This window comes from Apteryx mantelli, chromosome 12, assembly GCF_036417845.1.
Source record: "Apteryx mantelli isolate bAptMan1 chromosome 12, bAptMan1.hap1, whole genome shotgun sequence".
Lineage (NCBI taxonomy): Eukaryota > Metazoa > Chordata > Aves > Apterygiformes > Apterygidae > Apteryx > Apteryx mantelli.
In genome coordinates, this window is record NC_089989.1 from 21,571,586 (window position 1) to 21,586,568 (window position 14,983).

The 14,983-nt window shown below is 37.5% G+C and overlaps 1 protein-coding gene across 4 annotated transcripts in view; it reads right to left on the reverse strand.

Moving 5' to 3' along the window:
• The window catches only part of SUCLG2 (succinate-CoA ligase GDP-forming subunit beta), a 136,333-nt gene that overhangs the window by 75,092 nt on the left and 46,258 nt on the right, over positions 1-14,983 (reverse strand). The gene's annotated exons all lie outside the window — the stretch shown is intronic.

A 14,983-nucleotide genomic window follows, 5' to 3' on the forward strand; every position in this document is an offset into this window, starting at 1 on the left:
GTTCACCTGCAAGGAAGCTATTTTAGGTGCTAAGTATCATAATAAGCAATAATGATAGAGAAAAAAAAATAACTAACCCAAGAGCCCTCTTTTCAGTGGCTCTTAATATACTCTAGAAAGCAGTATAAAAGCCTAAAGACTTTTTTAGTATCTCCCATGCCAGATTTCAGAACTGAGATTCCACCTTTTGTCTCATCTTTCCCACGGAAGAAGGTCAAATCTGCCCTACTTCAACCACTCATCGAGTCAGAAGTTGAAAGGCTTCATGAGAGCAATAAAATGAACTTGCACATAACCAAACCAGCGTTAGAAATGAAAATATCTGAACTACAACAGGAAGTTACTAGACTTTTATTTTTACAGAAAGTAAAACTTTCCTCATGGGCTTCCTCATGGCCAATCTAAAGCCTGTCTGGAAGCAGCAAAACATCTACATGGAGCTGACAATGACAAAAATAACTGCCCTAAGACCTGCGTTCCAAACAGAAGAGACCCTAATGTTCTTAACAAGTAAAATGGGAGAGAGAAAAAAAAAAGGAAAAACAAAAAACAAAAAAAACACCTTCAAAACATCTCTGCAGCTCCATGGACATTTCCTGAAGCATAAAGATCTGCCAGGTATCTATAACATGTTATATTAATGAATTCCGTCACTTTTTACAGTTGGCATAATACTACCTGGTGTTTTGCAAACTCTGAAATCCTAATATTAACATATCATTAGCTGCTGCCTAGAAAAGGCTACCACTGCTGTTGTTTTGCAATTGATTCAATTCCCACTGAAATCTGTGGAAATCTCTAACTTCAGTGAGGGTTGCATGAGATCATGCCTTGAATCACAATATTCTGTATAAGTATGTAAGAAAACATTGTAATTTGTCATTAAACTGACAGACTTACAATTTAAATGGCACAGAGGATATGGATATTTACTTTCAAGCAAATACTGTCTTTTTAGGCTTATATTACACATAAATATTTTACAGATGATTAAATACAAGTTTGCAAATGTAATTTTTGGTAATGATCAGCTCTGACACAGCATCATTTCAAAATTCTAAAACGATAAATTTGAGCAAGTGAAAAGCAAGTTGGGTCTTAGGACAGGATAAATATTATGATGCAAATATTCTGTTTTCTGTAATAAAACTAAAATGCATTTTAACATATCTATGGGAAGTAGCATACTAAGAGGTGCTTGATTTCCAGGCTTCTCAAGACAAAATCCCTCCACATGTTTATCCATCCACTAGTGTCTGACATACATCATTCTGAACCTTAAAAACACTCTCCTTGAAAATACTTCCTGCAGTCCAATATATTCATGTTCCCACTCTCCATTATTCATACCCACTGCAAGGCAGATAACCAGGAAATTTAAATGCCACAAAAAGTTTTATAACAAGTGTTTTCAAAGCATATGAACTATTAAGATGAATTAAAACTATAAATCACTTTCCAACCCAGAGAAGCAAACTCTAGAATCGCACTAGCTGCTGTGCTAAAACATCTAATATAGTATTGTTAACAGATGCTACAAGCGTTTAATTAGATTAGTTTTAGGTGCCAACCATCCCGGCAGTGTGAGTTTTGATGGTCAGTGATACGAGACGTCAGTCATGCAGGCCGCCGTTACCCTCTGGGCCACGGATCGCTAGGCCGGCGACTCCTTTTTATTCCTAACCAGCACGCTACAGAGCACGACGATTGTCTTCCCTGGGCTACAGCAAATGAAGTTAGAGAAAGGAATTAACGTGCACATTTCTGTAATCCACTGGAGGACTACCAAAGCAATACAGTAACTTCAGAAAGACAACTATCTAAAACATAAATAAGTGCACTAAAAAGTAAGCCTAACTATGTAAAGATTAGACCTGAAGAGCTAATCAATACAGTAGCTCAGCAGAGCACAGAACAGAAAGTTCTTCTTGCCCTCGGGGAAACCAACAGGAAGCAATTTAATTCAATAGTTTTTTGCCCAAGCTCTGCAAAATGAAGCAAACCAGCCAGATCTTATTTTACAGTAATGAGGTTTGATCATTCAAGTACTGATCGAGTTGATTCACTACTTAACATCACCATTTTATTTAAAGAGATGATTTCTAGAAATGCTCACACAAATTTATTTTTATGTTATCTCCTACGTGAATTCCCAAATTATGTTAGGAAAGACTACCCCTAAAGAAAAATGTGGTTTTAGTTAGAACATATGAAGCAATACACCTTCACTTGTAGGCGTAAACAAAAAAATGAACAAAAAACCCACCACCACCAAAAAATTAAAATACAGTATGAAAAGTCAGTATTGAACCCATTAAAAATGAAAAGTTATGATTAATTCATTCAATTAGCACCCTTCCAAACTGCCATAGTAAAGCTGAAAAATGTTTAAGCAAATGTTGAGTAGTTATAAATAGATTTGAAGAGAGCTTAGTACAAGCAACATGTCTTTACACCAGCATAAAGTATACTGCAACATTTTCAATAGCATTGCACTGTGTCATTAAGGTTTCAATGAACTTTTGTTTATGTCCATTGACAGATAAACTTTTGCGTAAAATTTAAAAACTCTGACTGCTTGTTAAGTGCGTACAGATTTTTGTTGCAGATTTAAAATTTTATTTACCATTCAAAACAATCAGACTGCTTGTTAAGTGTGCCTAGATTTTGTCACTAATTTAGCAGTAAATAGTCCCAAATTGCTCCACGCAGGTTAATGACATTTTTCTGGTAACAGTATGTCTTCTTAACTAACTATAACTTGAATACATTAATATCTCAGACTTGAAACAGTTTATTCACTGAATCTTGTATTTGGTTTTTACGCAATACTACAGAGAAAAATGATACTGAAATTTCCAAAAAGTCCTTTCAAAAAAAAAGAAAAAAGAAAAAAGTGGAGCAACATACAGCAGTCATCTCTAAGTCAGATGCAATCAAATGAACACCTGCAGGCCTCAGCAAGGTCCTTGCACTTCAAAATTTCCTAACAGTAGCTTGCTCCAACCACACTTCTAAAAAATTAATCTAACCACATAGAAAAAAAAAAGTCTTAGGTATTCTTGTTTTAAATAAATCTGGATGCTTCAAGAGAAGAGACGATAACATTCCAAGGGACAAGCATCCTTAACGTTGCATTCTGCAATACATCGCCTTCCTTTCAGGCAGCGTTGTGAGTACAAATTGCAAGTGCTACACCTTGCAGTAGGCTCAGGTCTATAATGAAAGCCTATTTAGAATCAATAAAATCAGACCTGCTTTGGGGAGCTATGATTACTCTGGTCCACTGGTACTGCCTGCAGCAAAAATGAACAGCTTGTTCTCAGCCCACTGCTGTGTATATTTAACTACTGAATTCTTGATGGTGAGACAATACACTGAGAACCATAGTTCTGCTTGTTAGATGGTATGCTAATTTATTACCTGTGAATGACTTCCCATTATTATTGATACCACTATATGATCGCAAATTAGGCGTGTTAACAATTACATTAAAATGCACCATAGCTTATCAAAAATAAACTACTATAAAGAACAGACAACATAAGGCTGCATAGTATTTGGCCTCACTCTTGCCTGTTTAGGAAAGAAAAAATTTATACCAGAGTACTCAAAACTACATTGGTAAAGCACCATACAATACAGAATTAGAGCGTGGGTTTGAGAGAAAGATCTCACACAAAGTCCTAATCACATCTCTGTCTCACCATGCAACTTTCAGAGAGGCCTTCCCCCCCCTGCAGCTCAGCTTCGCTATCTGCAGCGGTTCTGGGGGAATTAATTGATGTTTGCACCTCTCTTGAAAAAGCACACCCTGATTTAGTGTCAATTCAGTGCATCTTACCCCAGCGTAAGGCAACTCATCACAAGGAAAAGGCTGACTCAAAAGCCAGGCAGTGCTGTAAGCACCAGGGCAGTGAAGCATCCCTGGAAGCCCTGCCGCAGCGGTATTTGCTGTTACGAGCTCGGTGCCCATTGCAAAGCAGACGCAAGTAACCCAGTGTCATGGGAACCGTGCAATGAAGGCAGATCAAGGACAGGAAGAAGAGGCAGACTCCAGAAGGTCTTCTGACAGCAATTATACCCCACTTCAGATAGCACAAGGAATATAAAGACACCAGGAAAACAACAAATGCCTATATGCCATTCCCACTTCTGTTTCCTCATCAGTGCTGATGCAAAACCTCAGGTGCTCAACTGTCCTTTGAAGGTTGTAGATAACCTTTGCTAAACTGCAGCTGCGCAGCTCGGAGCTTCTCTTTCAAAACATGGGCTTTTCCCTTACAACCCCTACAAGAAGGGCTGGGCTTTTTTTCTTTTTTTTTTTTTTGCATCCGATCCAACAGTAAAAGCATTCCCTCTTAATTTGGAAATCTACTTTGCTAGGTGTCATCTGTCCTTTTCTATTGTCGCTTTTTTCTTTCTTGTTTTAATGCTACCACCACCACATGAATTTCTTGCTTCCCTTTGGGAAAGACTGGCTTTAATTCATTTTCCGAAGCTTCAGCCATCCCATTATACCGTTCAGGCAGGATCCTGTCAGGTACTTCTTATCTTTAACAGTACTCCCATCCAGAGGCACTCTAGTATACTTACTTCAGCATGAGAAAGAAGTAAAACCTATAAGGCAGATGATAATAAACACAATCCAAAAATAATAAAAAATAGGTGCAAATATGCAATATTTATGTAATAAAACATAATTGAACACACAATCTTAAAGTTGCCATAATAACATTTCCTATACAGGCCTCTTTACATGAAATTTCTCTGACATCCGAGACAGCTCTTCCCAGGGAACAAGTACTACTGCCACGTCTGCAGCTGCCCATCTTTCGAGCGTCCCAGGGATGCAGGAGTTGGAGACAGTTTTCCTACGCTCTGCCAAGTAAGCAGATTGAGATGGGAAACAGAAGCCGTCCATAACGAGATACCTCCCACACCTTCAAAACTGTGGGTGTGATGAAAGGTCTATAGAACTAAGTCAAACAATTGATTTGGGCTTTTTCCCCCCCCCTTTAATTTAAAATTAAATTCCCCTCCTCTTTGTTATTTCCATTCTTCTGCTCCATAGCACCAAAAAGAATTATCTTCTTACCTGCCTAGTTTCTACAGCCTTTGGGTTTCAGACTAGTTTAGAATTAAAGTTAAATAAATCATCCTTTTTATGACTCCATGCTTTTGAATATATTGCATATTTATTGCTAGATTATAAGCCTCATTAAAATCTATAATGATAAATTAGTCAGTCTCTTGATTCTGTCACTGCTGTTATTAATTGCTTTCATAACCATTACTACACACTTCACTGGTAATAAAAATTTTAAACGTAGATAAAATCAACTAAGGTAAAGCTCACTCTTAATACTGCACTCTTAAACTTGCTCAAAGTAAGTAATCAAGTATTTACACTTCCTACATTTAAGTTAAACCTGATAAATTACTTATAGAGTGAACAGAGCCTCACTAGATCCAGCAGCACCAATATAATGTATGCAAAAATATGCACATTAAGGTAGGGATCCAAAGAAAAAAAACAGCACTCATATTAAGACTGTTTCATTATGTGTGCGTTATTTGGGGTATTTTCCAGCCTTTAAGAGTTTCTCTTTTCAGCCTAAGTTCTCTCATATTTTTGATGTAGATGTTCTATAACAGATTCAGGGTTTAGACAAGCTATACTTGTCACCTTTGCTTGCAATCTCAGAGGAGACATGGTTGGAAAACCCGGATGGGAAGGGAGCAGGATCTTCATCAGGTGGGTGGGAACTGAGGCCTAACAACACAGTGAGCAGAAGGTTCTTCTGCCAGCTCTCAGGCACCATCGGTCCCACGGGTAGAAGAGAGGAGGTCACTTTCTGTGACCGGCAATGTCAACCTGGCCTCTTGCAGCCTGCTAGATAGCAAAAACTGGGGTGGGGGGAACACAGAAAAAGGCATGCACACCCTGGCTGTTCCACCTAAACACTCTGCTCATTTTAACAAAGTCGATCTACCGCTCTCTTCTAAAAGATTCTTCTTCCATACCATTATAACAACAATATGAGGAGTAGTAATGTTTATTGAAAACATGCCTAAATTCTTTCTTATTTATTTTTATCAGATTGTTTTAGCATACACTAAGGGATGTATTTAATTCAGTTTGTTCCTTAAGTTATCAATACAATTGGTTAAAGTGCTACATTAACAGAAAAGGAAAGTACTTCCTAATAGCTTTACTTTTGTTTTGCAGCCGATTTTCACAATATGATTTTTTTCTGTCAATATACCCATCATTTGCAGTCACACTCCTGCAACTTTATAATACTTCATAATATGCACAATTCAACATTGTTTTTTTTCTGATGATTTCAGTTTAAGATATTGTCAAAGCAAGCAGAGAATACTTCTTCTTGTGCATTAGTTGTGATCCCTATTAGTTGTGATTAGTTGTGAGACTAACCTCTTACTATGCACTAGATCCATCAGAAATTTAGGTATGCAAAATCACAAGAATTCAGAACTGGCATCTCCACTGATTACAAAACCTTTGTATAACCTGGCTTAGCCATCAGATATGCACTTGGAATTTGTCTGTATACCTTATAAATATAAAATACACAGATACATCACAAAACTTGCTTCCTTAAACCACTGCAATTAAAGAAACCTGACATTTTACCAGTCATTACCAGACATTTTAGCAAGTCATTTCTCTCCTCCCTTTCCCTAAACTGCAAGAAAAAAAAAGAAAGTTATAATAAAATGAATATACTGACAGTCTTCTTTGTATCTCTACTTATTAAAGCTTACAAGAATTTCAAGATTTCCTTGCCAAAATATCCTACAAGCTTTTTTTTTTTTTTTAATATTAAATGTATTTTAAAGTAAGCAGACTCAGGCAGTTCAACTGTGTCCTAAATTCTTGATTGAATACCATAACACCATTTATTTTAATGCAATTCAGGGAACAGGTTTTATGCAATCTGTAGTGCTGAAGTCAAGCAGTCATTAAGAACAAATGCTGCTCTCGCCCCTAGCAGCAACAATACGCACACCTGTTTTCCTGGAATGCTTTCAAAATTTCCATCTTTGTGATGATGTGCAAGGCACACAAGCCAGAAAAAAGTCTTTTTAGACTGATTCTGAATCTTTTATGCATTACCAAACTGTAGAGAGGGTTCTGAGAAATTTGAACTTAGTGTAGAAGATATAAGAACTGGGGAATAGATATTATTTTTTTCATAATTCGCTTTTAAGCATAAAAGAGTTGTTGTGATAGAAGACATTTTTAAATATGGAGCACAAAATATAAGAAACCTAAGCAAAAAAACTCAGGAAATACACATTGCCGCCCCCCCCCCCCAAAAAAAATAAATCAATATGCAGGGAGGAAAGACAACGGCAACATTACCACCATTACTTAAGAAGCATTACAAATTCAGAATGGAATACATGCGGCAGGCCAACCCAATTCCAATACAGATTCCTTAATTAGCCCTTTCCCAAGCACAGTCATTACATACCAGCCTGCTATGCCCTGCAAGATCCTTAAATTATAAGCATTAAAATGGAGGGCAAAGCTAAAAGAAATTTGGAAGGCCTCACGCAGTGGCAGCTGTGCACAAAATCGGCAGCCTTGGCGAGCACGAGAAACAGGCTGCTCGCTAAAAGGGAGGCACTGAAGGTGGGACAGTGTCAGCCCCAATGTCTGCAAAGGTTTTCTACACTTTTGCCAGCACTGGGGCAGGACCAAATCACTTCTGAGGGGTTCATCATCTTTCGCAGCCTTGAAAACACCAGGACAAACTGAGTTTACCATATGCACGTGCTGCCCAGCCTCGGGGACCTCTTTGCTTCCCCTGCACTCAGCACCACAACAGCAGTGGTCATTTCTTCTCTTCATAGTAGTTGACCAGGACAGGTCTGAATTCACAATACTGTAGCTATCCGCTTTAAGTGTACACTAACCGCTTCGGTAATGTTAAAGACAAAGTTAGGATGTATTAGGTGGGATTTATTCTGGAGCTGCTATTCTACATAACCCCTCGATTCTTGGACCAATAGAGAAGTCAGTAAAAAAATTACACAAACCTGCATAAAAATCAAATATTGCAGAAGTGTTTCAAAACTTTTCAAACCCTACTTTCTAGAATACCATAACTGCTTACAGTTAGAAATTACATATTGTGAATTTAGATGGTTTCAAAAGAAGCACACTGCAGAAAATACTGAGGATATTTTTAAGACCATGGTATTTGCCACCCAAATGTAATGTCACTTACTTAAGTAAGAAGAAAGTATATCACAGACACTACTATGAAAACAATTACTACCTTAAATTAAAAAACCCCCAAACTTTTATATCTTTAGGTGTGGCTTCTAACAGATGCCTGATACTAGGTGCAAAACTGGGACAGGGAACCAAGAAAGAGAGCTGCTGGGCAGAGGGCTTGTACAAGGCTATGTGACATCTAAATCCTTTTGCAGATATAAGTGGGATTTAAGAGATGAACAGGCATGGATCTGGAATAGCAGTGAACAGCACCCAGAGTGAAAGGAAAAACCGTCAAGAAAACAACTGATCTGAATTGGTTCTGATGTTTTCATTCCTGTCAAGTGGAGGTTGACTAATCGGAGACTTCTAGACTAAAGTGCATTCATTCACCCCCCCCCCAAAAAAAAAAAAGGGTTAGAGATGAATAGAAAAAATGAAATGCAAGATTAAATGGGGAAATATTTAATTAAAACACAGAAACACTGCAACCCAAATACTAAGCATATTTATTCCTGAATATATTCTCCCGCACAGTTGCTGAAAATCCTTCCAAGGATTACTGATGTTGGTTTTCATGGTATCTAACTTTTCATTTAATATAGAACTGCCGCATCAAGTGGTACAAAAAGAGGTATTTTACTCCTCTGTCAATTGGTAAATACTACCGTAAGCAGATGAAGTTTCATCTGTGGTAAGCACAACTGCTTATAACTTAATGTAAGAGAATACTAATGATAAACTAAGCACAACTAACAAGGCAGAGGATGTTCTATCATCCTCCTCTTGTTTCCATTTACTTGTCACATATGTGAAACAGAATCAATGACCAAAATAATCTAATATTGGAAAAAGGCTAAGAGGAGACCCATTATAAGAATGCACTAATATCTAATTCAATATTTCAGACTTAATTGTTCCATAAAAGGGACATCTCACTGATCAATGATACACTGGTGAATTTATATTCCATGCCTAAAAAATTTTGTTTAGAAGATCAAGTGTCAAAAGTTTATTACCTGAACAATGTTCTCTCTACAGCTCCATAAAGTTAACCAATCTATAAAATTCCTTCATGTGCATGTAATAAGCCAAGAGATTCAACATAAAACCACTCAAAATGCATTCCTAGTAGTTATAGTCTATATTAACCTTCTAAGAAAAATAATTTCCTTTAGATTTTTTTTAGACTTTTTGTTGTTTCCTGCTCTCTAAAAAAGATAATCTGTAAACCACATTAAATACATTTTCCTATGTCATAATATGCATGAAGACATTTAAAATTACTATTGCTTTTATTTGCTGTTTTTTCATTTCAAATAATGATTAAGAAAAAAACCCCTCAGCAAGCACATTCTTAAGTCCTTATTAAATACAAGGGCATTAAATTCTATCCTGAATCTGGGGCTCAATATGTAAAATCTAACAAAAATTGTGAAAATTCAAATGTTGACATGTACACTTTTACTTAACAGACATTTCACCATATGCCATGCTACTCAAGTTAGGGCATCCAGACCTCTAACACACACGACTGCCCTTTTTTCCCTCCCTTTCTCCTGGCTACACTGGACACAACAGTTTTCACTTCCTTCTACCACCCTCCTGCAAACCCCCTTGTAACTAGATTGTGCCTTTCCTTCCACCAAGGCACGGCAAAGCTCCACCTGGAAACAGCGTCTCTTTTCTGGATGTTGATCGACAACCCTGAAGTACCTGGAAAAAGCATGGGCAGGTTACTATGAATGCAAGTTAAACCTCAGAGGGTTTTCCTTTTCCTAACAAATATGATAGATTAGCTCATCCATTTGCCGTATTTGTTTGGAACATTTTTATAGGACTTGGCTATGTCCTTCCCATAGGCAGAAGGAAACTTAAAAATGAGAAACATGGCATTTGAAAGAAGCAAGTGAAAGCAAAAAGAAAAAAACGATTTTTCAAAGAGGCTACTTTTTTTTTTAAGAAATATTTTTCTTACTATCACACCATCTGCAGATACTTTTCAAAAAAAATCACAGAAAGGCAAGTTAGGGAATATCCCAAATAAGCAAAAAAATTCCCACTGTGCTTTTCACAGCATGGTAATTTTTACAGGTTTCCATCTTGGTGATTTCTTCTTTTTAAAATGATATTAAAAGCCTTCAGTTTAGATTGTTTGCTGGAAGCAAGATAATCCAAACTTTACACATTCAGCTCAGAAGGCTCATTACATATTAGGAAAGGTTAAGAGAAAAAACTTTGAGGTTTAAATTCTATTGCCACTATTCATTGCAGCCAGGCCACAGTATAGGCACTACCAGCCTCCAACAACTCAGCTGTGCAAACCAAACAGGTTTCTGCCTGCTTAGCCTAATACAGGAAGAAGAAAGTAAAGACCCTGGACAAGCCTTTGATTTTTGAAGCCAGAGGAAAATATTAATGATGTAGAACACCCAGTAAAGCAGTTGTCAAAACAACGCACGTTGTGTCCTTAATTTCAACCAGTAGCTCGTTAGCTAAACCAATATACGTGACCACGTACTCTACCAATCTACTCGGCCTCTCTTATCGCCCCAGCCTCTCTCTGCCCCCTTAGTTTTCTTCATGGATTTATAAACAGTTGCTTGTTATTATACACAGTTACAACACGCTCTGTATGAGGACACTGGGCAAGCTGTTAACTCTATTAACTTAATAATAGATTTTTGAGTGTGATTTCCAATTAATTTCAATTCCCACATTCCAAGCAAAGCCAGAATTACAGAACGCCATATGGTGCCTCATAAGTAACAATTAAAAGTTATTTTCTAATCTTTATGCACTAAAAAAGCCCCATAAAAATACATATGGTTTCAATGATGGGAAGAAAATTAAGCTTGGGAATCTCTGCAGATATCCAGGAAGCTCCAAACACTTTCTCCTGTTCATACATTTCCGGTCGATGGTAACCCCTTATACTACGATTAATCACAGTGTATGCCTCAACGATCATAATTAAGGTTGTTCTTCTGAAATTGGAACTTCATAGCCACGTAGCACAACTTGTAGAAAGATCTATGTAAAACAACTTGTGTCAAGACTTTGACACACTTGAACTCAACCTACTGCACGGATTTGTTAACAAATTTGTCCAAAGCCAGCGATGAGAATTTGCAGAGCTCTGCCAGTCAGTGAAATTGTGTCCCATGATTCAGAGGATCCGGGAGCCTGTAAACTTGCTATAGGACCTTGTCATTTTTCCAGAGAGTGAGAATTCACACTATCCAACACAGGCATGCAACTCCAATTGAAAAATTACTGAGGAAAAAATAAGAGTAAATGAAATTTAGATCCTTGCCCTAAATAATCCCCCCTAGCAGCCACCTTCTTGTTTCCTCCCTTGGACTATACTTGGTGTACATGCTAACTGCAGAAATTTGGGAATCCAGTTTGGCTACCTGAAGTTGGATAAACTCTTAATGACCCTAACCATAAAATGGAAATAACAAGGCTACCTACATCCTTGGACTTCTTGGGAATAAAACATACATAAAGCGAGCAGAACTAGAGTTTCCTTAGCAGTACCTTGGATAGCTGCTTTTACTACTGTCTATTACTGGCAGCCAAACTGATGTGCAAAGACAATTTATTCTCTTCTTTGCCATGAGAAGAACATGCAGAACATGCATTGGCCTTGGCTACTTACAAAGCAGTATCACCACCACTAGTACAGTCAGACGTGAAAACTTTCACTCATAATATAAATGATTTTTATCACCTGAGAATCTCCTGGGGATAATATGAAGAACAGATTTTGCTAAACAAAAAGCAATAGAAGGAAAACATATTATAAACCTTAGCATCAATGGATTATTTTAAAGTCATGGGGACTGCATTCCTTTCTAAATATACCTATTTTTAAATCTGTTGAATCCTTGCATTCAAAAAATACTGTATACTGTGATTGCTGTCAATTCTCAAGAGTGCAATTTTGTCAAATTCATCTTTTGCAAGAAGACATTTTGAGGCTACACTCAAGATAAGCCGAAGAGAAGAAAATCTAACACTCTTTCAAATTCATATTCACAGGGATATTTTTTCCCTTAACAACCTATGCACTTCTTTATATATATATATATATATATATATATACACACACACTCAAACGCACACACACACATGCACACATTATATAAGCCAGCATACGAATTTCATTAATCTAAAGTATGCACAGTCCATTTTAAGTTTGTAAAGTATTGAGTATAAAAATTACAGTGAGTGAAGGGACAAAAGAGGGAAAAAATAAAATTGTTCTCTTTTGTCTATTAAAAAATGAGCTCAATTTAACTGCTGTTTGCATAAATAAATACAGAAACATTAATTATATCAGGCCTGTAACCTCAGTTAATGCTAATATAAAAGTAGTTGGCAAGCGAAAAACATACCCAAGAACTTCAGAAGTCTGACTATTAATATACACTACAAATAACATATTAATTTAGCTATTAAAGGACAGAAGAGAATGCTCAAGAATATTGCTTTCCAGTGTAATGATCTTTTCGCAAAATCTGCACTTCCACAACATATTACAGATGAACAGGTCTAACGTATCTCATCAACCTGGAACAAGCAACACAGCTACCGAGTGTGAGGTGTATGCAAGTGGGCACCTAATAGAATGATACAGTCTCCAAGCTGCTCCTGTGAAGGCCAGGTTTCAAATACTTTCAGAGCATGCAGAGAACCACATATTACCTTTTTATTCACACAAGAACACACAGATCATTCTACAGACCATTCATGTCCTACAGACAGTTAGTTATTTAACCATGTCACTAGCTCATCTGCTCTGTACGCATTAGGAAGACTAAGTGAGCTTAAATCTCTGGTAGTCATAAAAGACTCCCAGCGTTATGCAGTTTGGGTACCAGGAGATTCTCACCACGAAGCTACAGGTACAGGCATGTGTAGTACCACAGAGATACTGGAAAGCTTGAACACAAATGGTACATAACAAATTCCTTAAATCAGCTCCAAGAAATAAACTCTCTCCAGGTTTGTCCTGCTAGGATCACTCTCTCAGAAATTTCTAAATTAGTGTAAACCCAACTCTTAATTCTAAGAGCAACGCTTTACAAAGCAATGGCAGAAGCAACCGAAAGGAATCAAATGGCTCTGCAGCTTTGAGGTGGTGGAGAGAGACAGATCGTATCACCTGGAGATATTTAAGAGAAAGTGTAACCTGCATTTGAGCTTTAGGTCATATGCCTCATTAGTTTCTGGTGTACACCTGGTGCTGTTTCCTTTGGGGAGGTAACTCTTGCTCCATGAAAAAGGTTAGGCTAGTGACCAGTTTCCTTCCTTCCCCGTTCCTCATCCTACACATCAGAAAAGCATTTCTAATTACCAGCATTTAAAACAGAACGCTAGCCTAGATAGGTCTTAGGCCTGCCCCAACGTGGCCATTTTTGCGTTAAGAAACAAAGGGAAGATTTCTTAAGAAGCAAAGATCATTCCAGCGCAGAACACAAAACCCCATGTTTTAACAATCACGGATCACTTGGGAAGGAAATTACACTGAAGGAACTAAGATCACCAGAAATACTCTTACAGGTCCAAACATTTGTCTTCCTTACCTGTGGATGGATTTCAGTAGCTAGTGCTTCCAGCAAATCCTATATCTAATTGTTCAGGCACAAAAGGGCAATGCCAAATTCATGCGTACACCTGTCACTATGTTACAGTGAAAGAAACTGTTCATTTGATGAAAAGCTACCTTCTAATTAAAAGTGATGTGTGATTTTTTTTTTGTCTGAAATTCTGTATTTAAGTCGATCTGATTCAAATCACTAATAAAGTTAACAGACTTCTGCTGTGCCATCTTGTAGGCACATACATTGTTGGAGATGTAGGAGAGTGAGCCCTGAAACCAGAAGCTTCTTCCTTGGAGAGATAGATATATAGCAGCTGGCGGGTCTGAATTGTACATCCACATTAGACAGCAAGCCAATTTACATGGTCCACTGCCTGCATTTTCCTTCCTTGGTATTCAACTGGATGTTTATTTCATGCTGGCATTTGTTTTAAATTTTCAACAACCTGCAGCACAGCCTCCCTGATAACAATCTAAGTTAGGACACAACACACAATACTGGGAAAAAATCTGACAACACCAAATGTGCAAAATGGCACTCCACAGAAGCTTCCTTAAAAAACCAAAAAGCAGCTACAACCAGTCAGCAGGAGGTGATACCTCAAAGATACAGTCCATGACCATTTGTCTATTTTGCTTTTCAGAATTGTTTTTAAAAGTTCTCTGGGTATTCAAACTAAAACATTGCATTTTGCGGGAGAAAATAGATGAAGCCTGAAGGAAGACAGTTTTCTAAGATACCCCATGCAAGGGGACATATTTTCAGCAACTAACAGGGGACAGCTTTAAATCTCTCCTGAAGATCTTTTAAGAGGCCTATAACTAATTAGCCAATTAAGGATATACAAAGAAGCAACTGTGCTTTGTATTTCAAAATGTATTTATCCAATAAGACCATGAGAAAGTGTGCATCCTCCTCCCTTCCTAAAAGTTAACTTTAGGGCTTGAATTTGTGGTCTGATTCACCCTGGATATATACCTGCTCACTCTTCTCTAAACTAGTATAAACCATCACACTCGACTGGTAAGAGCCATACTGTAATGAGTTAACTGACTGGGGACAGAGAGGAAAGGAGAAATCAAATTCTGTATTGACTGCTTACCGTGTAACGTCCAAA